This window comes from Pezoporus occidentalis, unplaced genomic scaffold (assembly GCF_034315485.1).
Source record: "Pezoporus occidentalis ecotype Australia unplaced genomic scaffold, CSIRO_AGI_Poc_V1 ctg135, whole genome shotgun sequence".
NCBI classification, from domain to species: Eukaryota; Metazoa; Chordata; class Aves; order Psittaciformes; family Psittacidae; genus Pezoporus; species Pezoporus occidentalis.
In genome coordinates, this window is record NW_026913157.1 from 3975476 (window position 1) to 4002499 (window position 27024).

At 43.7% G+C, this 27024-nt stretch overlaps 1 protein-coding gene across 3 annotated transcripts in view; it reads left to right on the forward strand.

The window, feature by feature from the left end:
- NUP93 (nucleoporin 93) overlaps positions 1-27024 on the forward strand; it is an 82080-nt gene that overhangs the window by 12870 nt on the left and 42186 nt on the right. The window contains exon 1 of one of the 3 annotated variants that reach the window (XM_062609240.1): positions 23792-24002. The exons of the other annotated variants lie outside the window; for them this stretch is intronic. The gene's annotated coding sequence lies outside the window, so the exon portion shown is untranslated. Of the gene's footprint in view, positions 1-23791; positions 24003-27024 lie in introns of those variants that run through there. 3 annotated transcript variants of the gene reach the window in all.

Sequence of the window (27024 nt, forward strand, 5' to 3'; positions counted from 1 at the left end):
AATTCATTGTGGAATTGCATGTTTGGACCCTGTACTTGGGGTTTGTTTGGGATTTTTTTGTTGTGTGTTTGTTTTGTTTTCTCAGAGCTAACCCTCCTATATTTAACTTCTTAGTCCCTGCCTAGCTTGATTTAATTTTTCCAAGGTTAAAGATGGCTTATCCAGGAAATTTGCAGCTCCTTTCAAGTAAGAAGCTTGATTACTCAACAGATACAATGAATCAATATTCCTTCTCTTATTTTGTTTTGCTATTTGACTTGAGGTTAATGTTTTGGCTTCTTATTTGCTGGTAGGACAAAGTGCATGATAGGGCTGCATGTAATTGGTTTATGTGCTGTGCTAAATGTTTTGTTGTTTGTGGTTTTGTACCCTTAGATGTCTTATTCATTACTTTCTCTAATGTCCTCTTGATTGGTTTTTGTCCTCCTTTTCTGAGAAAAAGACTTTGTGTGGTCTTAACAGTTTCTGGGGTTCTAATAAGCTCATGGTTTAGTGAATTGTGGAAATAGGCACTCAAGGTAGACACATCCTCTGGCATATTGCTGGAATTAAGGGGAGCTGACCTGGGAAGGGATTATCATCAACTAGTCATGTAAAATGCCAAGAGTTGAACTGCAAGTTGTCACTCAGTTATACTCCTGTTAGTCACTGTAGCAGAGTTATTAACTCCTTTCCTTATTTCCTCTGGGTTACTGTGTTTGCGTACTTTTTTTCTTGCTTTGAATGAGCCTATTGCATTTTCTTGTTAGAGGAGTCTCTCCAGCATGTAAGGTGTGTGATGCTGTCATTTAAAAGCTTTCATAAGGCAACTAGCAACTCCCAGGCCTCCTGCCCCTTTGGTTTTGGTAGGTCCACCAAGTCAGCAGGACACTCCTCTGTGCAGAAAGAATTTGGGCCTTCTGTCAAAGGCTGGATGTTCTTGCTGACATTTAGGGGTGCTGGGTCTGGGCAGGAAACCTTACATGTGAGTCAATCTCCAGGGACACCAGTGATGGCATCACTTTTGCAACGCATCACCAGAAAAAGAGAAGAAAGTCTTGCTTTGAATTCAGGAGCTATCCCTGTAATAAATACCCAAAGCAAAGCTTTGTGGAGAAATAATGTCCTTTTGCAGCAGAATAGCAGAACAGATCTCCTTCCACCAGCAAAATGAGCATCAGGGGATTGACTCTGCAGTCTGACTTAAGGGGCAGGATGTAGCTGTTATCCATAGATCTGTCTTCTGTTGGTTATAGGTTTACTCTGTTTGTCTCGCCTGATTTCTTCCTCAAAGTCTTCTGAATGTGTTGCCTCTTAGGAAATGTCTGTAATATTTTCTCTCTCCGAGATGAAATACTGATTTCCAGCCAATGTATTATATATTAGCAATGCATCCTGGCAACACGCATTGCTGGAAGCCTCGTATTCTGAGAGGAAGGTGGGAAGCACAATTCAAAGACGTGTGCCGTTGCAGAGACGGCTTATGAGAACATGTTGCATGTTGGAAGCGCCCCTGTGGATCCAAAGACTATTCATTTTACCACCTCAGAGGAATTTCTAAATCCATTAATTTTATGCAGACCTCTGAGGTAGATCCTTTTACCTTTAGTGCCCCTGGTTGCTGTCATCGGGAGGAGAGAATCATAGAATCATAGAATAGTTAGGGTTGGAAAGGACCTTAAGATCATCGAGTTCCAACCTGCCTGCCGTGGGCAGGGATACCTCACACTAAACCATATCACCCAAGGCCTCATCCAACCTGGTCTTGAACACTTCCAGGGATGGAGCATTCACAGCCCCCCTCGGCAACCTATTCCAGTGCCTCGCCACCCTAACAGGAAAGAATTTCCTCCTTGTATCCAATCTAAACTTCCCCTGTTTAAGTTTTAACCTGTTACCCCTTGTCCTATCACTACAGTCTCTAATGAAGAGTCCCTCCCCATCAGCCCTATAGGCCCCCTTCAGATACTTGAAGGCTGCTAGGAGGTCTTCACACAGCCTTCTCTTCTCCAGGCTGAACAGCCCCAACTTCCTCAGCCTGTCTTCATACAGGAGGTGCTCCAGTCCCCTGATTGTCCTCGTGGCCCTTCTCTGGACTTGTTCCAACAGTTCCATGTCTTTTTTTATGTTGAGGACACCAGAACTGCACACAATACTCCAGGTGAGGTCTCACAAGAGTAAAGGGGCAGGATCACCTCCTTCGACCTGCTGTCACGCTCCTTTTGATGCAGCCCAGGATACAGTTGGCTTTCTGGGCTGCAAGCGCACGCTGCCTGCTCATGTTCATTTTCTCATCAACCAACACCCCCAAGTCTTTCTCCACAGGTCTGCTCTGAATCTCTTCTTTGCCCAACCTAAAGCTGTGCCTGGGATTGCTCTGACTCATTGAATGCCCTGTGGTACTGCAATACACAAATCCAGAGCGTGTTGCTTTGCAAGCATGCAGGGTAGTTATGACCATCTCACACCAAGGAAGGTGCTGTAAGCTTTTCCTCTGTTTCTTCAAAGCCTTTTACACGAATACACTGTGCACGGGATGTTTTTTGCCTGGTCCTTGGCCACAGGTTCTCAGTTTGTAGCTACAAGTGTTTAACTGCTTTCTTGAGCAATTTTTCTCTGATATTTCATATGAACCTTTCCGTGGAAATGAGAGTCAGATGCCGAAGCAGAAGGATGGCCACCATTTATGATGGAAATATTTTTCACTGGCACTCTCTCATGCTGATTAATTGACTTAAAGCAAGCTAAACAGGTAAAGGCTCATTTTTGCACTGCATCTGGTGCAAGAGTTATGATCTGGTTGTACATGCCACTGCAGAGCATGGCTAGTCAAGCACGCTGAGCATTTACATTAGTGAGGCTGTTTTTCTACTGTCAAAGGCAGTTGCTTGCTTGATCTCATCCTGTTTCTCACTGAAGTTCCAGAGTGATAAATGAAAAACTATCATGACCAGTGTCCTATACTTCTCTGCCTTATGTAAAATGTATGCAGTAGACAGTGAAATTGAATTGCTGTCACATGTGACTCAAGCCTTTTTTTTTTTTTCACAATTTATTTTTCAGCAAGTGTTGCGTTGTATTTTTTTAAGCTGAATGTGTAGTTAGAGCACTTCCTAGAGAAGGTGAGGAATTCTGTTAAATGTATGAATTCATGGAGTCTTTTGTTCTTCGGCAGGGTAGGTAGGACAGCAGAGCTAAACATAACTCCTGAGTTTATTGATCTATTTTACTGCATGTGGGTTCTTTTTCCATCTTGAAACAACTCTTTGCGACAGTTAGAGTGCAAGATCTTTGGCTTTCCTGGGTAGTATCAACTAATTATCTTAAAAACAAACTTAGAGCTTCCAGAACAAATCAGGAGTGACACTGTAACAGTGCCAGGAGTGGCAAACTCTTTCTCTGATGGAGCAGTAATGAGAGAAAGACTGATGGGTCTGAAAAGGGCCAGATTTCAAAGGCTGGGGTGGTGTCCTGTCTAGTACTATTTGTGAAAGCAGTGCAGTGAGTTAATTTAGCTTTCATTGATGGGTACAGCTTCATAGCCTAAATCTTGTTTACTCACACTGATAGTCTCACAGCTTATTCCTTTGGATTTCTTTTCCAGGGTCATAATGAGTGTAAATGATTCAAGTGCAGTGCTACCCCTCAAAGTATCATTATGAAAACAGTGCCTTTTGATGCACCAGGGTACATTCTGTTGGAATAATCCCATCTGTGGGATCATCAGAGCTTCCTTTTGCCAAAGATTTAGTTGCTTTTTATTTTTTATAGCAGTTTTAGTTTTGCTGAGCTAAAGAAGAGCTGTATTTTGTTACTTGTTTCTCATGGTTGGTTTGGTTTGGGGTTTTTTTTTTTGTTTTACTATTAATCTCTTGAAGGATTTGCATAGGTGCAACTAGTAGCATCTGCTGAACAAGCTATTGCTACCAGTTGGAGAAGCAAAACTCTGGAGATGTCAACTGCGACATCAACTTTCTGTGCTCAGTATTTAGATATATTTACACATCTACACATTACAAAAACACATTACAAAAATCAGTGATTCTTAGACTATGTTACTGAAATATCAGGTTTTATTTTCAAGAGAAATGTCAGCTGTTTTGGAGCACAGTTACACGGACAGGCCTAAGATACAGAAGCACAGGAAGATGAAGTCTGAAATCAGAGCAGGTTCTGCTAATCAGTATTGAGTGTAGCTGTGGAGATCTTGGGGCTGAAATATATCAGAGCTGCAGTTCAATGAATTGAGTTGATAGAGTGTGCAGCTTGTGGGGGTATTGGCAGTGTGCATCTGAACAGCTTCTACCTTCATTTGCACCAACGTCTGTCCCATTGAATGTTGCATGGTTTGAAAGTAGGGGCTGGGCAAGGCAGCAAAGGCAATGGCTATAATAGTATGAAAATGTTGCCCTATAATTTCATAATCATAACGTACATTAATGACTGGCATGATACTTTTTCTATGTCAAGCTAAAAAATTAAGAGATGCAGTTGCATGTGGAATATCATGTTATTTGTTACTGTGCTTTGACTTGAGATATCATATTCAGAACTAAGCAAATATTGTGTTCTCTGTAGTTTGGACATGCCTAAAGACAAACTGCATCATACATTATTTTATAGCACACATTGTAAGAATAGCTAAAATGTAGCCCAAGTACTGAGTTTTTGAAACCAGAGGTTATGAATGAGATCTAAAAATGGAGACTCTTCTGGAGTTTTGCCTTTTTTTCAGTGGTATGGTTTTAGATTTTTGGGGAAGATTTAGAGGAAGGCCTCATAAAGGGCCAAGGATGTAGAGTTTCAGCACTTTAGATTTACCCATTTGTACTTGCTGACTGAAAACAACACATTGAAAACAAGCCAACACACTGTAATGTGAACAGGGAATGGGATTTTGTTTATCAGAGGTTCCACAGGGCAGAAGGAAGAAGGGAATGTCTCTAACACACTTCTAAAGCAAGCAGCTGAAATATTTTCCAAGGGTATTTTCGAGCAGGAATGCCAGTTCAAATATTTATGCAGTGTTTTATTGAACTGATTCAAATATTGAATAGCACCTGACCCTTAAAGTTTTGGATCCTTGCCTGACTGGCACCCCACGATGGGTGTATTTACTTAGGAAACAGCCTTCTGTGGCAGCTGGTATTCAACACAGGAAGTTTGGAAAGCTGGATTTTTATCCAGTTTTTGTCATTATTTTCATGCTTGACTTTAAATTCACAAAGTGCCTTCCCTTGCACTAATTTCTTCACCTGACAAAAGCTGCAAGATTGTGAGATTCTGTAGTGGAAGCTTATACAGATGGAATCATAGAATCAGAATAGTTAGGGTTGGAAAGGACCTTAAGATCATCAAGTTCCAATCCCCTTGCCATAGTCAGGGACACTTCACACTAAACCATGTCACCCAAGGCTCTGTCCAACCCAGCCTTGAACACTGCCAGGGATGGAGAATTTGCAACTTCCCTGGGCAACCCATTCCAGTGCCTCACCACCCTAACAGTAAAAAACTTCTTCCTTATATTTAATTTAAACTTCCTCTGTTTAAATTTTAACCTGTTACCCCTGTCCTGTCACTGCAGTCCCTAATGAAGAGTCCCTCCCCAGCACCCTTATAATCCCCCTTCAGATACTGGAGGCTGCTATGAGGTCTCCATGCAGCCTTTTCCAGGCTGAACAGCCCTAACTTTCTCAGCCTGTCTTTGTATGGGAGGTGCTCCAGCCCCTGATCATCCTCGTGACCTCCTCTGGACTTGTTCCAACAGTTCATGTCCCTTTTATGTTGAGGGCATCAGAACTGTGCACAATGCTCCAAGTGAGGTCTCACGAGAGCAGACGGGCAGGATCACGCTCCTTTTGATGCAGCCCAGGATGCGGTTGGCTTTCTGAGCTGTGAGTGCACACTGAAGCCAGCTGATGTTCAGTTTCTCATCAGCCAACACCCCCAGGTCCTTCTCCTCAAGGCTGCTCTGAATCTCTTCTCTGCCCAACCTGTAGCTGTTCCTGGGATTGCTCCAGTCCAAGTGTAGGACCTTGCACTTGGCATGGTTAAACTTCGTAAGGTTTAAAGCATGCCAAGGTCCCTCTGGATGGCATTCCTTCCCTCCAGCATATCAACCGAACCACACAGCTTGGTGTCATCAGCAAACTTGCTGAGGGCACACTCAATCCCACTGTCCATGTCAGCGATAAAGATGTTGAACAAGACCGGTCCCAACACCAATCCCTGAGGGACACCACTCATTACTGGTCTCCAGCTGGACATTGAGCCATTGACCACAACTCTTTGCGTAGGGCCATCCAGCCAGTTCTTTATCCACCCAGTGGTCCATCCATCAAATTGATGTCTCTTTAATTTAGAGACAAGGGTGTCATAGCGGACAGTGTCAAACACTTTGCACAAGTCCAGGTAGATGACATCAACTGTTCTTCCCCTGTCCATCAGTTCTGTAGCCCCATCATAGAAGGCCACCAAATTGGTCAGGCAGGATTTCCCCTCAGTGAAGCCATGCTGGCTGTCACCAAGCACCTTGTTGTTTTCCATGTGCCTTAGCATGCCTTCCAGGAGAATCTACTCCAAGATTTTGCCAGGCATAGAGGTGAGACTGACTGGTCTGTAATTCCCTAGGTCGTCCATTTTTCCCTTCTTGAAAATGGGGCTTATATTTCCCTTTTTCCATTTGTCGGGGTCTTCACCTGACTGCCCTGATTTTTCAAACATGATGGACAGTGGCTTAGCAGCTTCATTTGCCAGCTGCTTCAGGACCCGTGGGTGGATTTCATCAGGTTCTTAAGATGTTCTCGAATCAGATCCTCTCCTACAGTGGGCCTAAGGTCTTCATTCTTGCAGTCCATGCATCTGCCTTCTGAGACTTCGATGGTGTGGTCAGAGCATTTGCCAGTGAAGACTGAGGCAAAGAAGTCATCAAGAACCTCAGTCTTCTCCAAGTCCAGGGTAACCAGTTCTCATGTTTGTTTTTAGTGTTTCCTCAGACCTCTGTTGTTCACAGCCCTGATCAGTATACAACAGCATTTAACTGCCCTCCACCTTACCTCCTTCAGATACCAGACCCTGTAAGAAACAAAGTTGTTTCTCCCCATCAGTAACTTTGTGCTTTGGCCGTATTGAGAAGCAGAGCCCTTGAATGCCCCTGTGATACACTGACTGTCTCTACCTGACAGAAGAAATAGCAGCTCTGCTGAAACCACCCTGTTCACATGAAGGCATATACAGTGGCTCTTACTAGTCTGAGCTGGAGATCTTCAACTTCTCTGCACCAAAGTTGTGCTAAGACTGCTGTTAGTTATCGCCCTGTGCTGGAGTTGTGGCCATGCAGAAACCCTTTAAGATGGCAGTTGATTATAGAGCCATAAGCTAAAACTTCAATGCAACTACTGCCTGATACCCAATATAATCATTTGATGCAGCAGTGTTTTGTAGTGTGACGACTCTTGCTTGAGATAGATTATTTAGGATGTGCCTGATGTAGAGAAAGTGAGATGAAGTAGCAAAACCTAATGGTGAGGGGTCTGGCCTAGCCTACTGCTGCTGAGCTTGGATCATGTACCAGCAAGGAAAGGATTTGAATGTTTCTGATCCTTGGTCACTTAGACTTGCTGAATTGGGTCCTTTTGTAGAGCTCAGTCTGCATCTCAGGGTGCAGATGTTCCCACTTCAAGAGATCAGCAAAATGTGTCTCCAGATTCCCAGCTCTGCTCTGTGCTTGTTTATAGCTGAAACCCCAGGGATGCAAGATAGGTTTAGCAAATAAACATAAGGGATCTGTGGAGGGATTTTTGAAACAATCATTCTGTTTCCTCTGCGTATTTGCAGACTTGGAGAAGGAAATGGAGAATTTGGTTGGCTTGTTTACACAAGCTGTTATGCTGGCTTATCTATTCCATGATGAAGTTCCATTTCAGTACTGAGCTGACTAGGCTGTGGAGATAAAAATGATCAATTAGATTGCTTTTGTTCTCCTTTTTTTGCATTTGGGTTTCACAGGATGGATCAATGGCTGCCACTATTTCTTCCTGAAATGCAGGCTTACCCTGACCCTTGCTGCAGATGTAGGCAGCTGCTCCAAGTGTCCATAAACTGTTTGGCTGTTCAGAAGCATAGCACTGGCTCAGCGTTATGTCCATGGCTCAGAATGGGAAGCCAGAGTTAACTAAATCCAAAACATTTGCTCTATTGCAGTGTGATACTGCCTGATGCTCATGCTTTCCTGAGGGTGTCCAAGTTGGGTACTCTGAAGAGTTTGCTGTTGGCTTCATTTGGTCAAACTGATAGAATGTAGTGGGAGGGTACATTCAGAACTGATGCTGTGTGGGCAGTTAAAAATCTACGAATTGGATTAAACCCCAAATGTTAGTGTGCTTTGATGGGATTCTTTTTTATTTTCCTTAAACTGAGATGCTTTATGGAGATAAAGTTGGAACCAAGCTCCTAATATGCAGTTGCTTGGGGCTTAGCTATTTGAAGTTTTTTTTGTTTTGCTGCTCTTATCTGTTGACCTGCTTGATTAATTCTGTGTCTGAACTTCTGTCCTTTTAATTCCTGACTTTTCTATCCTGTCAGTACACAGTTGAAAAAAAATTTCTGTACAGTTCAGAGGACCAGTAAGGTTTAGAATTTAAGATAATTGTTTTGTGATTGTAAAATAATACATACTTTGTTTCTTGTTTCAATACACTATTTGGTTTTTTATTTGTAGCTGATCTTGACAGAGAAGGATGAGGCCAGAGGCAGTTATAAAGGGTGCATTGTATTTTTACTGTAATGCTGAAGTATTGATTGTTGACGTATTGGTAGGCTTAATGCACAACCATTTCCCTAGTTAGTGTTTGAATGTCCATTAAAATGTTGGCTGGGTGCCAGAATGTTGAAATCCTGCATTTTATAACTTAATTTGACTATCCAAAAGTATTAATGTGGTTTGGATTTAAAGAAATAAAAAATAGGCAAGTCTTGAGTTTCCTTCTTTTGTATTTGTTAACCTTTAAATACTGAAGTGAACCTCTGAAGCAGAAGATGCTGAAAGATGACAGAGGGAGGCAGGCAGAAATCCTCGTGTTTTGAGGTTTGTGCCTCTTAAAATTTTCCACCTTTTTTCTTTGAGATCCCTAGTGTCTGCTGAGCTGCTGACAGGCCTTCAGGGATGCACAACAGTATTCCTGACTCTTCAATTTATGAGTTTAAAACTAGTCACTGTTTTTTCTAGAGGGATAGCTTCAGGAGTGTATTGCATGTTAGTAGCACCACCCATAGAAACATGTCTATTGTCGTCTTGTAAATCTTCTCAGAGGTGGGGCTTGCTTTCTTACCCCTGCAGCACCATCAATAACCTGTGCTCGGTTCCCAGGAGAGCTTCCTATGTTTAGTGGTATGTGTTCCACTTGGTTTCTTCTGCTCAAGTCTCAGGGTTGTGCTACTAACTGTGCAGCTTTTTGGCTTGTAGAAAAGACTGCATCAGGTTTTGAAGAGACAGGAATGGAAGGTGGAAGGCTTTATGCTCTTGTACAGAGACGGTATTGGTACAAAGCAGCTGTCCTGATTACAGTGGTGCTTTCCTGTATTGGTAAGGTAGACAGGCCTGGAAACAATTGCTAAGAGTTGTTTGCCACTGCAGTGACCCAGCAGTTACCCCAAGCCCTTCCTCTCTAATAGCTTTGGCACAGGTACCCAGTGCTCCTTCAGGGGCATCTAAAATTTTGTGTCTGCCATCTCTCCGTCCTCTTCTGTCTCCCTTTTACAGAAACACAAATCTTCACAAAACAATAAAGATTCAGCTTGCTTTGCTTTATGCATTTCTTTGTTTCAGGTGGTGACATGAACACACTTTTGGGATGGAAAATGACATTTTGGGCTACCTGGTTCTAACAGGTAGTGTTGCTGTTTGTTACAACTGCCCATGATAAACAGCAATTACAAAAAGCCAAAATACTTAATTATAGCTTGAAACAAGTACTGTAAATAAAGGGAGGCTGAAACAGCATTCTGCTCTACCAAATGTGAGGGGAGACACTTGACAAAAGGTGAGGAGCCAAGAGTTTGCCCTCTGGCTACTGTCCCTAGTGTCATTTAATCTTTTTCACTCTGACTTCTAGCCAAGACTTGCTGTCCCTTTCCTGTAATTTAAGCTTTCCATTAAATAATAAGTTTTTTTATAAGGTAGGGTTATTGCCTGTTGGAGTCTACCTTTTTAAAATAAATTAGTGTGATACTTTTGCAAAAAAAAAAGTTTACTCTCACTGGGAAGTAGTAGCAGTTGCTCTGTCTCTGAAGCAAATATCAGTGTAAATAGTACAGTTACCCAAATGAAGCTGATGCTGGTATTTGTGTTAAAACTGTTTTTCTTCTGCCATGGAATATTTTGGGCTTTGTGTTTCTCTTCCCACTCATCTGAGATTCTCCATTCCCCTGTTTCAGTGGTCTGCAAAACCTGATGGCTGTGTGTGAAGGCAGATGTTATCATTGTTCAGCTTCTTTCCAAAACATAAAAGATGCTGGAGAAAAACATTCAGATTTTTTTTTTGGTCCCGTCTGCAGTTCATATACATTCAGTTGTTGTGGTCAGTGTGTGGAATTTTATCGTGACTTTTAAGTATTTTGAGTTTGGGTGACAGTTGATGAAGCAGTTTGGAAATGAGTCTCCCCTCTTTCGTAATGAGAAAGAGAACTAAAGAATCTACCTTGGATTTTCGGCTCGTCTTTGTGTGGTGTACAATATCCTTTCATATTCACTTCCCATGGACTCTTGCATGGGATGGTCCCTGCTTGTCAGAGTTTAGCTTTAAAAGGCAGAAGTGGATGTTACCGTATAGCAATTTAAAGCACCGTGGCAACAACTATTTATAGACTTTAAATAATTGTAATGCCAATTTAAGTCACCCTGTTCTACTTTTTTTTTAGATACGAGCAATTGCAAGAGATGATAAACTTGCTCTCTACAGGAGGGTAAATTAATAGCTGTCCCAGGAGGCCTGGGAGGGGCAGGATTTGATTGCATTCCTCAAACACTTAACACCTAAGGCTCTCAAACAGAATAACAAAGAGAATCTCTTGAAAGAATATGTGGACTTGCAAGACAGGCCCTTGCTAATAATGGAGGACACTAAGGAAAGTGTATTTTGAGTAGTATTAAATTTCAGCAGCTGGAAGATATTGTTTGGAGCAAATACTAATAAAGTTTTCTTTAAAAAGGAAGTCAAATATTCTTTATTTTGCTATCAGCATGTCCTTACTTCCAATACATATACACAAGAATTAATGTTACTTGCAAGACCCTAGTTCAGTAATCGGGCGTGAATAACATGCTACATCATAATTGATGAGCAGGTAATATTTTAATACAAAAACGTGCATTGATTTTATCACCATGCTACTGAAACTGCTGGTCCATGAGGAAGTGTTTGCTTAATGCATAGTACAAGGAGAATGGTTTGACTGAAACTCACTCTCATCTGTAGCATGTGTTATTGTGCCCAGTACTAGTGAAAAGGTAGAAGTTTCACTGTATGTTCGCTATTACATGGTGGAGTGGTAGAGCTGCAATTCCCCTGGAAAGAAGAATGGGAGATGCCTAAATTCTGTTTGATGACTAAAGTTAAGGCAGCTGTGTTACCTCCTGAGCTCTAAACACTGTTTGTGTTTGTTGCTTTTCATTAGTGAAATCTGTGCCTTGGAATCCTGTCTGTCCTCTTTGGACGTCTCCTGGAAGGATCTTCTGCAGTAAGGCATCTCATAATGCAGGTATCTGAGCCTGTAGTCTGCAAGGGGTCTAGTGATAATTGGAGCCTCTTCTGATCAGAGTTTGGGATGAGGATAAATCATATTTGGTGGGTCTATTTTTCCACAACATGTAAGCTATATGACATTAATGAATCAGCAAAATAATTTTACAGAAAAATTCACAGACAAAATAATGCCAGCAAAACCTGCAGTGGGATCTTTATGCTTGTTTATAGCTGCTAAGTGGATCTCCAAGGGCAGTAGCTGATAATGTATATGCAGCAACAAGCTGGTGGGAACACTAGGTAGAGAGTCATCACTGGAAGAACTGACTTACCCATTTTGAGCAAGTGGAGAAGTGCAGCCTTCCTGCTTCTGCAGTGACTGTGAGGACAGGCACTTGGGCTCTGGGTGCCTACCGGAGCCCTGTCTGTTCCTACAGGGGTGGGATGGAAAGTTCTGTGTCACTTTCTGCAGGGAACCTGCAGAGACGCTGAGGACTATCAGGGAGTGTGAAAGGGAGATCAACTGGTGGAGTAACTCCCTGGCATGCCAGTCAGAACGGTTCCAGGGAGATACCCCCCAAAAAGGGAAGGACCCCCTGCCTTCTCAGGCAGAGGGGGATGGCCCAAGACAGCCCCTGCCCTGTAGCTGTTGCGCAGAGGTAGGGGACCAAAAAGACGACGAGGGTTGGAAGCGAGTTCCAGTTCGACGTCGTGGGAAACGCTCCCCCCTTCCTGCCCTGCTTCCCCAGGTGTCCGTCCGTAATAGGTTCGAGGCCCTGGATCTTGAAGGAGAGGTAGGTGAGAATGTGGGGCAAGGCCAGCCCACAAGGCCACATAGGAAAAGGGGGTCGACTTTGCACCTCAAGACTGCCTCTGTTAAGAAAGAAAGAAGGGTCATTGTAGTAGGGGATTCCCTTCTGAGAGGAACAGAGGGCCCGATATGCAGAGTTGACCCTCATCATAGGGAAGTATGTAGTCTGCCTGGAGCCCAGATCAGGGATATCACCAGGGCGCTCCCCAACCTGGTGCACCCGACAGACTACTACCCGCTGCTGGTCTTCCAGACAGGTGGGGAGGAAGCTGCTTCCCGCAGCCTGAGGGGGATGAAGAAAGACTACAGGGCCTTGGGGCGGATGGTGAAAGAGTCTGGGGCTCAAGTGGTCTTCTCTGCACTCCTTCCATCTTCCACTGATGATGTGGGAAGGAATGGGAAGATTCAGTTCATGAACAATTGGCTACGAGGCTGGTGCTACAGGCAGGGCTTTGGATTCTTTGATAATGGCTGGTTTTATAGGGCACCAGTCTGGACAATGTCAAGTGAGAAAGGTTTGTCTCACAGAGGCAAAAGGATGCTGGGGCACGAATTAGCAGGGCTCATTTGGAGAGCTTTAAACTAGATTCGAAGGGGGCTGGGGTTGTTGCTGGGCTTGCCCCAGTGGGGCAGCGCTCCAGAATTAATGAAGACTGGGAGGCCTCCTATAATCCTAGGGTGAAATCGGTGTGCTCAGCTCGCTCCCTGGAATGTCTGTACACCAATGCGCGCAGCATGGGAAATAAACAGGAGGAGTTGGAAACCTGTGTTAAGTCAGGAGACTGTGATCTGGTGGCAATTACAGAGACGTGGTGGGACAGCTCACATGACTGGAATATAGTCATGGAGGGCTATGTCCTTTTCAGGAAAGACAGGCCAGCCAGGAGGGGTGGTGGGGTTGCTCTTTATGTGCGGGAGGAACTACAATGCACCGAGTTCTGTCCGGGGACAGATGACGAGCGAGTTGAGAGTCTGTGGGTGAGAATTAAGGGGCAGGCTGGCAGGGGGGATACTGTTGTAGGTGTCTGTTACAGACCACCGGATCAGGGTGAGGAAGTTGACGAGGCCTTCTACAGGCAGCTGAGAGCAGCCTCACAGTCACAGGCTGTGGTCGTCATGGGGCATTTTAACTTCCCTGATGTTTGCTGGAAGGACCACTCAGCAACCCAGCCGCAGTCCAGGAGGTTCCTCCAGTGTATGGATAACTTCCTCCTGCAAATGGTGGATGAGCCGACCAGGAGAGGAGCGCTGCTGGATCTCATCCTCACTAACAAGGAGGGTCTGGTCGAAGCAGTAAGGGTTGAGGGCTGCCTTGGTTGCAGCGACCATGAGATGGTGGAATTCAGGATCTTGTGTGGTAGGACTAGGAGAATACCAAGTAGAATTGCAACCCTGGACTTTAGCAGGGCAAACTTTGGCCTTTTCAAGCAATTGCTAGGGGAAATCCCATGGGCAAGGCTGCTTGAAGGAAAAGGGGCCCAAGATAGTTGGTTGACATTCAAGGATTGCTTTTTCCAAGCTCAAGATCGGAGCATCCCGACACGTAGGAAGTCAAGGAAGAGGGCCAGGAGACCTGCGTGGCTAAATAGGGAATTGCTGGGTATGCTCAAGTGGAAGAGGAGAGTTTACAGGTCATGGAAGGAGGGGCTGGCCACTTGGGAGGAATATAAGGCTGCTGCTAGGGGATGTAGGAAGGCAGCTGGGAGGACTAAGGCATCCTTAGAATTAAACCTGGCAAGAAGGGTCAAGGACAGCAAAAAGAGCTTTTTCACGTACATGGCAGACAAAACTAACACCAGAGGCAATGTAGGCCCACTGATGAACGGGATGGGTGCCCTGGTGACAGAAGGTACAGAGATGACAGAGTTACTGAATGCCTTCTTTGTCTCTGTCTACTCTGCTGCAGGCAGTCCTGAAGAGCCCTGTACCCCTGAGACCTTAGATGAAGTCAGGTCGACGGAACGGTTTGCCTTAGTCGATGAGGAATGGGTTAGAGATCAGTTGAGCAATCTGGACATCCATAAGTCCATGGGTCCAGATGGGATGCACCCGCGGGTGCTGAGGGAACTGGCGGAAGTCATTGCTAGACCACTCTCCATCATCTTTACCAAGTCTTGGGAAACGGGAGAGGTGCCTGAGGACTGGAGGAAGGCAAATGTCACTCCAGTCTTCAAAAAGGGCAAGAAGGAGGACCCGGGTAACTATAGACCGGTCAGCCTCACCTCCATCCCTGGGAAAGTGATGGAACACCTTATCCTTGGTGCTATCTTAAGGCATATCAAGGATAAGAGGGTTATGAGGGGCAGTCAACATGGCTTCACCAGGGGGAAATCATGTTTGACCAATCTCTTGGCCTTTTATGAGGAAATAACACGGTGGATGGATGATGGCAGAGCGGTGGATGTGGTCTACCTTGACTTCAGCAAAGCATTTGACACAGTCTCCCACAGCATCCTCATGGCTAAATTGAGGAAGTGTGGTCTGGATGATCAGGTAGTGAGGTGGACTGCGAACTGGCTGAAGGAGAGAAGCCAGAGAGTTGTAGTCTATGGGGCAGAGTCTAGCTGGAGGCCTGTAACTAGTGGAGTGCCTCAAGGGTCAGTACTGGGACCGGTATTATTTAATATATTCATCAACGATTTAGATGAGGGAATTGAGTACTATCCGCAAGTTTGCTGATGACACTAAGCTGGGAGGAGTGGCTGACACGCCAGAAGGCTGTGCTGCCATCCAGCGAGACCTGGACAGGCTGGAGAGTTGGGCAGGGAATAACGGGATGAAATATAACAAGGGGAAGTGTAGAGTCCTGCATCTGGGCAGGAACAACCCCAGGTTCCAGTATAGGTTGGGGAACGACCTGCTAGAGAGCAGTGTAGGGGAGAGGGACCTGGGGGTCCTAGTGGACGACAGGATGACCATGAGCCAACACTGTGCCCTTGTGGCTAAGAAGGCCAATGGCATCCTGGGGTGTATTAGAAGGGGGGTGGTTAGTAGGTCGAGAGAGGTCCTCCTTCCCCTCTACTCTGCCCTGGTGAGACCGCATCTGGAATATTGTGTCCAGTTCTGGGCCCCTCAGTTCAAGAAGGACAGGGAGCTGCTGGAGAGAGTCCAGCGCAGGGCAACTAAGATGATTAAGGGAGTGGAGCATCTCCCTTATGAGGAAAGACTGATGGAGCTGGGTCTCTATAGTTTGGAGAAGAGGAGACTGAGGGGTGACCTTATTAGTGTCTATAAATATATAAAGGGGGAGTATCACGAGGATGGAGCCAGGCTCTACTCAGTGGCAAACAATGATAGGACGAGGGGTAATGGGTACAAACTGGAACACAAGAGGTTCCACTTAAACTTGAGAAGGAACTTCTTCTCAGTGAGGGTGACGGAACACTGGAACAGGCTGCCCAGGGAGGTTGTGGAGTCTCCTTCCCTGGAGGCATTCAAAGCCCGCCTGGACACATTCCGGTGTAACATTATCTAGGTGTTCCTGCTCCGGCAGGGGGATTGGACTAGATGATCTTTTGAGGTCCCTTCCAATCTCTAGCATACTGTGATACTGTGATACTGTGAAATGGCCACTTGTGTAGCAGGAGCTGAAGGAAGATTAATAACATGGTTTTGTTTAAACCACTGATCAGGCTTTAGATGTTTTAGTCTTGGCCGCTACTGATACAGTTCATGTTTGAACTAGTAACCTCTATTTGAGAGTTACTTTATCCTTTTAATAGTTTTCTGAGTCAGCTCCTGTCCCTTCCTGAGAATCTCTTTATCTCTACACTTGAAAAGGTGATGCTTTTTTGGAAAAGACTAATCCCTGTTTTGCATGGCTATGCACACTGCATTAAATGAAAGCGATGCATGTTCCCCTCACTCAGCTCTCAGCCTCACTCAGTCCTTCCTTCTGATCTTAACAGTTTGTAACTCCGTTTTCAGTGGGCTTCTGTTATCTTCTGTTTTGGAGGGTTTGAACAGACAAATAGGGAAAAGATGATGGTGAGAGTCTCCTCCCCTGCAGCCCATTGTTTCCAAATCTCTACCAAGTTTATGTTCTGGAGTTTGACTTTTCTCCAGACATTTGTTTCTACTAGAAGCGTCTTCCTAATTGCAGTTAGCTGACCTTCAGGCAGGTAGCACTGTCATTCCTTCATGGTCTTGATTGAGCTCTAAGATTTTATCCCTCCCAGGTCTTTTCCTTCTAGCTTTTCCCATTCCCTAGCTATCTCAAATACTTGCTACTCTCTTTATGAAGAATGACTGGGTGATAGGTAGCTCAGAATCAAGGTGATGTAAGTTCTTCTCAATATAAAAAGGTTAGATATGTACAGATGGAGGATCACTGGGAGAGGTGAAAGGCATGTGAGCACAAAATAATTAAAATCACTGACTTCAGTCTTCTAGTTTTGACGTTCCAGGTGAAACCTCTGTACCTTTAAGATGTAATGTGTTTTAGAAGGGATTCAAGGGCAGGGTAAGCTATTCATGCCTTCATCTTCCTTTTTAGTCAAATTCAAGAGATAGATGCTTTTATTTCCTCTGCTGGAAGTTATATCCTCAGTATTGGCTAATGTAAGATGACAAGGCAGGGAGACTCAGGCAGAGAAACTGTGATAAAAGGCCAGATGACTTGGTCTGCAAAGGACAGATTTTTGTTTTTCTTCTGATTTTGTCAGGCTTGCACAGAAACGTTACAGGGAGGAGACTTGGTGCTGACATATGTTTTTAATATATACAGCTTCCTGATCGTTACAGTGGTGCTGCTGCTGATGTTAAACCATTAACCAGGCAGGCATGGCCAGCATGTGCTTTGTGTGAGGAGGCTGAACCAGGGCTCAAGGGGTCTCTCTTCCCAGTTGTTAGCTGTTCCATGATCCCCTTGAACACTGTGTTTCCATTCCTTCAGGAAAGGGAGAAGAGAACAAACAACATGTGACAGATGTTAGTTATGTCACTTAATGCAGGACTGGAAGGCACTTGGATATTAATGTAATGAGCACAGCATAAAGATCTGAATCGAGTAGGCCTGACTTCTAATTAAGCCCACTCAGCTGGCAGTACTGATTTCAGTTGTACTTGAACTATGAAAAATACAAGGATGGCTTGACAAAGCAGTTACGTGCTGCTGTGGTTGATTTCAACCATCATGCTTGTGGGTGTTCATTTCCCATGCAGGTCAGTACTTCTAGTGCTACTTTCTTCAGAGGTGGCAGCTTTAATTAAAGGAAATGCACACATTTAGCTTCTTTGCTAAGGAAAACCTAAAACGCTGTGCTCGCCCTGCATCTTTGTTGCTAATTGTGGAACTGCGTGGCATCTCATCCCAAGCAAACATCTGTGCGCATCTTAGGATTCAGCAGGACATCTTAGATCTGTCACTAGTGCTTGTTGTTGTTTGGTACCTTTTGGTTTAATAGGAGGAGTTGACTCGATTCTTTTGTCAGAGAGCTGAGCAAGTTGTTCTCCCTTCTGTGTGTGTTGGGATGCACTTGGAGGTCCCCAGATTTCATCCATCTCGCAGGGTGGCTCTGTCTGCCTGCCTTTCAGAGGAAGGCTGGTGATAGCCTTTTGGGCATCACTTGTCATGTGGCATCTCTCTTCTGTCTGTCCATTGTTGGTGAATGCATCTCTCTTCTTCTGTCCATTGTTGGTGAGGAAGCTGGGAGCCATAGCCCAGTTGGGCTCCTGGCTGGAAATGTGTTCTGCTACAGTGTGTAATGTGGGAAATGGGGGTTCTGAAGCTGCTGACAGGTTTTTGTGGCTGCATGGCTTGAACTGCAGTAGAAATGTGGGCTTGATTCTGCCTATGTCATTCTTCCAGCAATGCAAATCTGTGTATAATTCTTGTATGGGGCGTGGGGGGGGTGGGCTGAATTTTCTTAGACCATTCGTCATTGATAGTACACCCCTGAATTGTTTCAGGGACAGTTCAAGCACAGGATTGCTTCAGCTTTCATATGTGTGAGTGTGCATGGCTGCGTGGTGCCTTTTGAGCTTTGGGTGGTGGAGTATTCAGAGACGTTTTGTGAGAAGCAGGAGCATTGGTAATTGCAGTCTGATTAATCATCATAGAAGGATCATGATTGCTACGAGCGGATGCTTTGTGGCTTCCACTGGAGTTAATAATTCATTGCTGGACTGTGTTAAAGCGTGCTCTTAAGTCAGGTACCTCCGTGGACTACAGGCATCAGTAAGAGTCAGATGGGATGAAAGATGGGCTTAGCATTTGATAGCCATTCACTTGGTGTGGGCCTCTAGGCAGAGTCAGGTGAACTTCCTCATCCTGTGCTTCCCTTTGTTTGGGAATGTGAGGGGCGTGGGAATTCAGCTTCTTGTGAAGTTGTGTTAAGAAATTCAGCTAGACAGACGAATACTGAGATGAAGTTGTGAATATCAGTGACCATCCGCTTCTAGTTTAATAGGCTGTGGAGTTGAAAGGATTTTGCCTGCCACGGTATGGAGGCGACAGCTTTATAAAAGAGCTATTTTCCTATGGAGCTGAGTTGCTTTCCAACGCACAGTGCCTCTAACCTCCCAGGGAGAGCTGCATTCCCCACCAAGAGTTGAATTTGGTGCTGTCGGTGCTTGCAGTCATCTGTGAGAGGCATTGACATTCAGGGTTTGTATATAAAAAAAGGGGTTAGCGTTCTGAATTAAAAATTAACATATTCTCTGCATAATTACAGACTTACAGCGCACACTAATGCTGTACAAAAGAGGGCTTTCCAAGCAGAGTTTAATGGCCCAAAAGCAGAGCCATCACTTCTTTACCCCCCATCTCCTTTTCAGTTAGCATTGACATGTTTAAAACACTCCTCAAATTCCGCTGTAAAGTAGCTGTTTAACTTCCAGTTGAGTTTTTTCGGGGGGGGGGGGCTTGTTTTGGGCTTTTTTTTTTTTTTTCTTTTTTAAAAGGTGATTATTCTTTTTAATGCTAAAGATGGAAATGGTTTGCATATTCATGGTAAATTATAATTTTGAAAATAATCTAGTAGATATTTAACAATGGCTGTGGGTAAATGGACACTTGTTGAGCTTTGTTTAAACCATTACATCTCAGTTATCACTTGGTGGTGAGAGCATGGGTAATACCCTGAGTTCTCTGTTAAAAAGGCTCTAATTAAAGCTGGTTCCTGCTCTCTCCCCTCTTGGATAAATATGGATGTGAGGTAGTTCAGTGACACCCTGTCAAATGGAGTGCAAGTTCCCCATTCATCCTGACAAATGATACCCTTAATTGGGGTGTGGGTGGCAGGAACAGCACTGCCAGTGTTGGTGCTAGTCCCCTCTGCTTGGCTGTGCTTCTCCCCTCTTCTGTGCTTGGGATCTGCATTTGTCTCATTTTACAGCATTTGTGCTCCTCCATCCACCTGATCACAAAAAGTAGTGCTGTCATGGGTATTTCTGTACAGCCATTGCATTCTGCCTATTGTTCAGTGAAGAGCCAGCCACAGAAAACCATGTTGAAGCTTGGGTCTCCTCTGAGCTCTGTAATAAGCCAGCAACTCCTTCCCAGTCTGAGTGAGCTGGTGATTTTTACCCTACAAGAGCATGGCTTCCAGTGATGATGGTACTGGATGTGACTGGAGCTGGTCACTTGCCAGTTCTAGGTGTGGGTTTTTTTTCTGCTTTGACTCTGGACAATTCATGTTCTCTTAGTCTATGAAAGTTAGCCGTTTGCCACAAAGCCCAAATTCCCTGTCAGATAGACCAGTTGCATAATAAGACAATCAGCCTGACTGATTCTTTGTTCTGCACTGTTTGCATGTGAATGTAACTGTATCAATGTGAAAGCATTAGCCTGAATTTTCTTCCTCTCCACCTCAACCTGTTTGAATTGGACTAATGAACCCCCAGCTTTCCTTTCAGCATCCCTCTGAAGGGAGAGGATGAATGCGCAGAGCTGAAACCAGAGCAGCATGCTGGGTCTGTCAGCTCTCCTGAAGAGCCTTAGTGTGTCATGAGTGCTGGATCATCACTCTGCATGCCTTGCAGAGGAAGGGAGCTAATGCTTTAAGGCACTCTCCAGACCCAGTATGACAGTGCAGTATTTGCTGCTGCTACAGTGCTGAATTAAGCAGAAAAGGGGGTTGTGAAGGTGGTACCTATCTCTGTTTTAACTTGCTGCCAGCAATGTGTCTTGATTTTGCTGACTAATGCTTAATGGTGATAGCAGTTGTTGCAGCTGTAGGACTTCAGAAAGGAGCTAATACAGGAGGAGATCCAGGGGGGCTATTGTGTTTTTCCCTTTACTCCTGCCTAGTGTAAGACTGGGAAAGAAAGGGAGAAGAGATTACAGTGGTTGTAGACCAACATGTTCTCTGGGTTTTTGTTGAATTTAAAGTAGGGATGGATGACAGCATCTCTGATTTTTGTAGTAACGGTGAAGGAATCTCCTGTATTCCAGGTATGCACCCCTACCCAAAAGGGAAGGAGGACATTGTGGACACCCAGGGAGGGAGCAGTCCTGACACAGAGGAGAATGTTTATATTCCAGTGTCTTCTGCATGATCTTTTGCATCATCATTTTCTGAGGAATAGGATGCTTTCTACTTTTGGAAGAAGACTTTCACAGTTTTCCCTAGCTGTCGCCCAGCAGCCCTGAATGATAGTTTTTCCCTTTTCCTCCCACAGTCACATTTGAGTGCAGAAGTGATTGATATGTGAGCTGACTGAACACTCCACTAAATTGATTGCCAGTGAAACAGATAGCGGTTAACATCTTATCTGGGTTACCACTCAGAGTTGTTTACACTAACAGCCATTAGGGGTGAGTAGTTTCTGTTCATAGCCCTCAAAGCTGTTGCTTTAAGAAATGCATATCTAAAGGGAGACGGTTCTGTGCTGAACCACACTGGGAAAGCTTTCCTTGTGACATCCTGAGCTTGCAGTGCAATATGTAAGAATATATATATGTAACTGATCCGTAATGCATAGTTCTGCAGTTGTGGCTAGCTTCTGCAGTAACATTGCATGGCCAGAAAATAATAGAGAATGTCTATTGATAAAAGCAGCATTTTTAAAGCTGTGGCTAGTGGCTGCAAATGGGTCATTAAGTTCCTGAAATAGCTGAAAAGGCTACAGCCTGTACCAAAAAGCTGACTGTCTCTCTAGGTACCTTTACCTGTTTTAAGTTTTCTGTATCCTCTGTGCTTCCGGCTCTGCACCACTAGTGACTTAGAGCAAGCTAGAGCTAGGTAGGGTGAGCAGTGTGTGTGAGGTGAGCAGCAAGCTACCAAAGCGAGCATGGCTGCAGGGACACTGCCAGGCATGGATGCTCAGAAATGCAGGAGAAATGCCAGAGTTAAATTATTCCTGCAAATGTATATCCTTGCTTGCCAGGAAGGGACTTTACTTGGTGTAGCTGTTTGTGATCAGTGGTTTTCCCTGCAGTGGAACTGACTGCAGCTTTCCTCTAAGAACGTGAGTGGGTTTGAACCTGTCCTCTCTACTCATGAGGAGGACATCCTGGTACAAGGATTTAGGTATTTAGTACAGTGTTTGTCTGGTCACAAGGAGATAGGGTTCACCCTTAGGATCAAGTTTGCTAGTTTCAAAGCCAACATACACAGTATTTGGAAGACCACTCTGCCACCTGTGAAGCTCGGAATTGTGCAGGGTGCTCAGTGATGCCTTTGAGGTAAGTAAGCCTGAGCCACAGAGCGCCTTCTGTAGGCACAATGCTGTTAATGCAATTGCTCCCAAACCAGGGAGTGCGGTGTTGATTCAGAGGTTCAACTTTTTTTTCCTCTGTGTAAAATATCCTGCACCATTTTTTCTGATAATTTGTGTCCGGCTGATACCCCTGCAGTGTTGTTTTAATTAAAACAGGAGTGGAAATAATGAATTTGTGGCATTGGTGGTGATTCTGCAGCTCCATCAATGTTAATGCACAGTAAAGCACTCTCCTGATAGCTTTCTGTGGTTAAATTAAATGTAGACATCCCAAGTCTGGATAATTTTGTGTATATGTGTTTGCAAATACAAGCCATGCAATTTGGTAAGCAGAATTATGGAATTGTGAAATGCAGGACTATTGCAGCAGGGGTTTGAAAAGAAAGCATTTTGAATTTGGGAGTGTCGCCAGCAGTTTGCAGAGGGACAGTAACTCTGATGATACCACAGGTTAAATGTGCACTTTGGACCCATGGAAGCAACTGCCCAGTAGCGTTACTCTTGCCTTTTGTGAAATGCTTCTTCATGGTTGTACGTTTTGCATATTAGCAAGTGCATTCCTTATTTCTTCAGCGCTTCTAATGTTCTTCTTTAAGATGGGGGTGGTCTGTTTCTCGATTTTTCTATGGCTTTCTGCACTGTAATGATGGCACACACCATCACCTGACTGCTGGAATACACTGGCCTGACTTTAATCATCGGGTGACTGGCTCTTAGCATGCTTTCATCTCTGCTGTTTTACATCTCCTCTTGTAATTGCACTGTTGCTGGTAGCATTGTTTTTTGATTGGTGACAAGAGCACATGTTAGTATTTTACATAACCTTATACTTATTGGGTTTTTTATAAAGTGTAGGTGAAGAAGTACTTTGCAGATAAAATCCTCTTTATAGGTATGAAAGTGGCATATTTTCACCCCTTGTGCTATTGTGTGTAAGACTGGGTTATGTATAAAACCACTTTTGTAAGTATCATATGGAGAAAGAAATAGTTTGAAGCCTGTGTTAATAACAGGACTGCATTTCTGTAGTGCAGATAGTTTCATGGAGGTAGATATGCTTACAATTAAATAACATGTTCAGAGCCATAAAAGGGAGCAATGTTTCATGTACATAGTATCTAAGGCTTTTAACTGCTAAATAACCAAGCCCAGCAAAACAATAAAGAATCAAAGCTCCCCTTTGAAGAACATTGACACCAATTAATATACGGTAAAATTATCCACTTGTACAAGTTGTTTCAACAGCTCTGCAGGGCTAAAATGGCAGAAGCTTTCTGTTGCTGTATAAAAATCAAACTCCCATTTATTTCAGCCTCATGGTATGTGCAAATTCATGCAGCTCAGTTAAGGGAATAGCTTCACAACTGGTGTTTCAATCTGTGGCAGGAGTGCTGCATCACAATGCAGCAAATGCATTTTCCACATTAACCAAACATGACAGCTGAAACGATTATTAATCATGCAATATGTCGGAAGTCATCAAAAATTCACATCAGAGTAATTGCAGTGGCTCGGGGGAAAAAAAAATAGTAGCATCTCTCTCCTCCTGCCGCCTCACCCCCTCCTAATTCCTACATGGTACAGTCCGTTAACAATAAAATATCCTTCTGTAACCTATAAACTGTTACTCCCATCAGTTACTGGTTTCAGACTGATGCTTTCCCTAGAATTTGAATAAAGCATCACTGAAAAAAAAAGAATTATATTTATAGATGCTTTACAGGTAGTGGTGTTCAGTCGTGGAAAGCAGCTGCTTTCTTATTGTCTTGCTGGACTCTTGACTGTCTCAGCCATTTCAGGACTTGCAGGTTTGATTTACAATTTCTTTTATTTTTAAAAGATGAGAAAACTTAAGCGTTAATACAGACAGATACAGCTGTGTAAGCCTAAATCTCAGGTAACTGAAGTGTGGCAGTTACAGCCAGCATTAAAAGGTTTGTAACTCCTCAGTATTGAGATCTACAGGTAGGAATGTATGTATTTTATAATCTATAAAATGAAGCTGACGAGCTTGCTTTGGTGTGAGAGTTTGCTTTCAGGTGTCTTCTCTGGTGGTTTTTTCTTTGTGCTCTTGCTGCAGGTCAGTTCAATTTGTAGGTGAGTAATTCAAGAGAGCAGGTGGGTAGATGTGGAGAAATGCTCCTTTGCTCCCAGAAAAGCAACCTTATGGTCTGTGCCTTTACCTTCTAAACCTTCTAATCTCCTTGGCTAGAGCAGCCGTTGGGTGGGGCAGCCTGGGCTCTGCTCCGGGCTTCAGTCAGGTTGCCTATTTACAGACCCTCTTGACATTGCTGACTTTGCTTTTCATTTATGCAGAAATATCGGAATGTAACTTTCTCAATGCCTTGATTCCTGTTGTTCTCTTCCCTAGGCTCTGAAATGTCTATGGAGGTATTTGAAACTAAAAAATAAAAGATGCTGCTTGATGACATGATTTTTCCCTTAGTTTTCATTGTGGTGTGAAGATCTAGGTCTACTCTGTTTCCTCTGTTCCTCCAGATGCACTTAAGATTTATTTAGGAGATACACTAAACTTCCTCTAATTTTATTTTGAAGGGTTTCAAATGGAGATGAAAATGAAAATAAGATAGGAAATACTTCTATGTTCCCAAAGTAAATGGAGACACTTGGAGATTTGCTTTTTTTGGTTAGTTTCTTTAAATGGGGTGGTGAAGTGTGTTTGCTTAGTCAACTAGTTTGCAGCCTAGACCCCACCTCTCTTTCAAGTGAATAGGTTATGTTATGAAAGGGGTTAAGCCAGTAAAATCATAGTAAAAGGAAGCAGCCAGGGAATTAACATTTATATAAATGTGGTGGCTGTGAGGAGCTGGGTGGGTGGCAGCTGATTTAATACTGTCAGCTCTTGGGACTTGGAGGCTGCATGCAGACTGGGAGCTCTGCCTGCCTTTGGTACGGGGACAGGAGTGTAGGATGGGTTGCTCTTCTCCTTTCCTTTCAATTCTATTTCTCTATATGGAGAAAAGCAGGTTAATGAACTGTGCTGTGCTGGGACAGTGCCTGTGCTCTTGCAGCAGAGAACGACTTGCCTCTGTCCTTCAGGGCTTTCTCCCAAATACTGAGGTGCCTATATGCTGCTACCTTCTGCACTCCTCCTGTTATCAACTGCTAAACGCACAGAAGAGGAGGCAGGAGAACAGTGGCATAACATGGCAAGAAAGTTGTCTCTTTTAAACAAGATTACTTGTGCAAAGGTAGGGGCGTGTGGTGTGTGTGTATGTCTCGCCACAAAAGCAGCTCAGCCAGAAATCAAATAAAAGACAATGAAATGTGTGGTTTGCATGTGTAAAAAGATGGAGGAAGGCATCTCCACTTACCCTGTATGGGAGATGGCTCAATTACCCCTGCAGTTAGTACAGTGTGGTAAATAATTTTCCTTTGTCTGAAGTGGGTGGGAAACAGGGTTCAGCTAACCTCCATAAATTAATATATAGAAAGAGGACTGAGCCACCCTAATTAATAATTAGCTGTAGGTCTCTTCTAGCAGGGTTTTTCTGTGATATCTGCTGGCAGCAGCTCACTTGGCATTTCATGTACATTAAAGTCCAAAAGCTCATGTGTCTTGTCAATGCGATACACAAATAAAGGCATGCACTGCTAGAGAGTTCCTTAGCAAGGGTGGAGTACAGCCAGAAGAGAAGAATGGAAACCTTTTGTCTCTGGTGTATCCTCAGCACACTGGGCTCCTACCCCAAGTCTGGAAAGTTTAAACCTGGGGTTTATTACACCATAAGAGAAATGAGCTGAAAAAGGATAAAGTACTTGCTATAACATCATTTGTTGCAGCAGAGAATTTTAGTGCACACCTCTTTCTCTGAGCTTTATAATGTCAAACATTTAAAAATACAAATTGTGTCATTATAACAGGTATATTCCAGCCTTTTGTTTTTTTTTTTTTTTATTTCAATGATCTGTAATTATTAATTCATAGGTAATTGAAATAATTAACTTTGTGATATGTCAGGAATGTAGGAAAGAAACACCTTTCTGAAGACCACAGCGTGTTTAAATTGAGGATTTAAAGATGTCAAGACATGTGTGAACTCCAAATTGCTTGCTTTCACTGTCAGTAAAATATTGATATTTATTATGAGGGACACCCTGTCATGCTGAAAATACCTCTTAATAACTGAATAAAGCTACCTGAATAAAGTAACTATTATTTATGTCCAAATATTTAGGAAGAATGGGCTAGCTAATGTAGGCTTATTTTTCTAACTCAGGTGGATGATTTTGCCAAATCATCCAATGTTATTTAAGACATCAGTACTTCAAATTTGCTTGTTTTCTTACACAATTTTCTTAAATTTTATTAAAAAAAAAAGAAAAAGGTTACGTCCTTCACACTACAGTACATCTAATCGTGTCTCTTTCTTTGTAGTGTCAGCCAGCCACAATCAGCAAGAGAAAGTAGCTTTAACTTTGGAAAGGTTTTCTTTCCCTATGTAGATTTTTCTGGGAGAATTCAGATTGCAATAGGAACTTTAGGGGAAATCCCATTGTGGAGGTGTGGCTCTAAGGAAAGCCACCTCTGCTGGGGTTTAGGTTTTGCATCCGAGTTTAACATGGTTATCGCATTTACAGAGCTGACAGGATTTTGATGTCTCTGAACCAGGCATTGTCCCTTCAAGGCAGCAAGTGTCTGCTGCATGCATCACTTTGTGTCTGAAATAGAGTTGGAGGCTGGAAGGCTGTTGCTTGGCTTTTTTTTTTTCTTTTTGTTTTTTCTTTTTTAGCCAAAGCAGAAAGATAACTAGCACTCCCATGGAATATTCAGGAGGGTGGTGCACAGGCTTTCAGCTGTGGGATGGG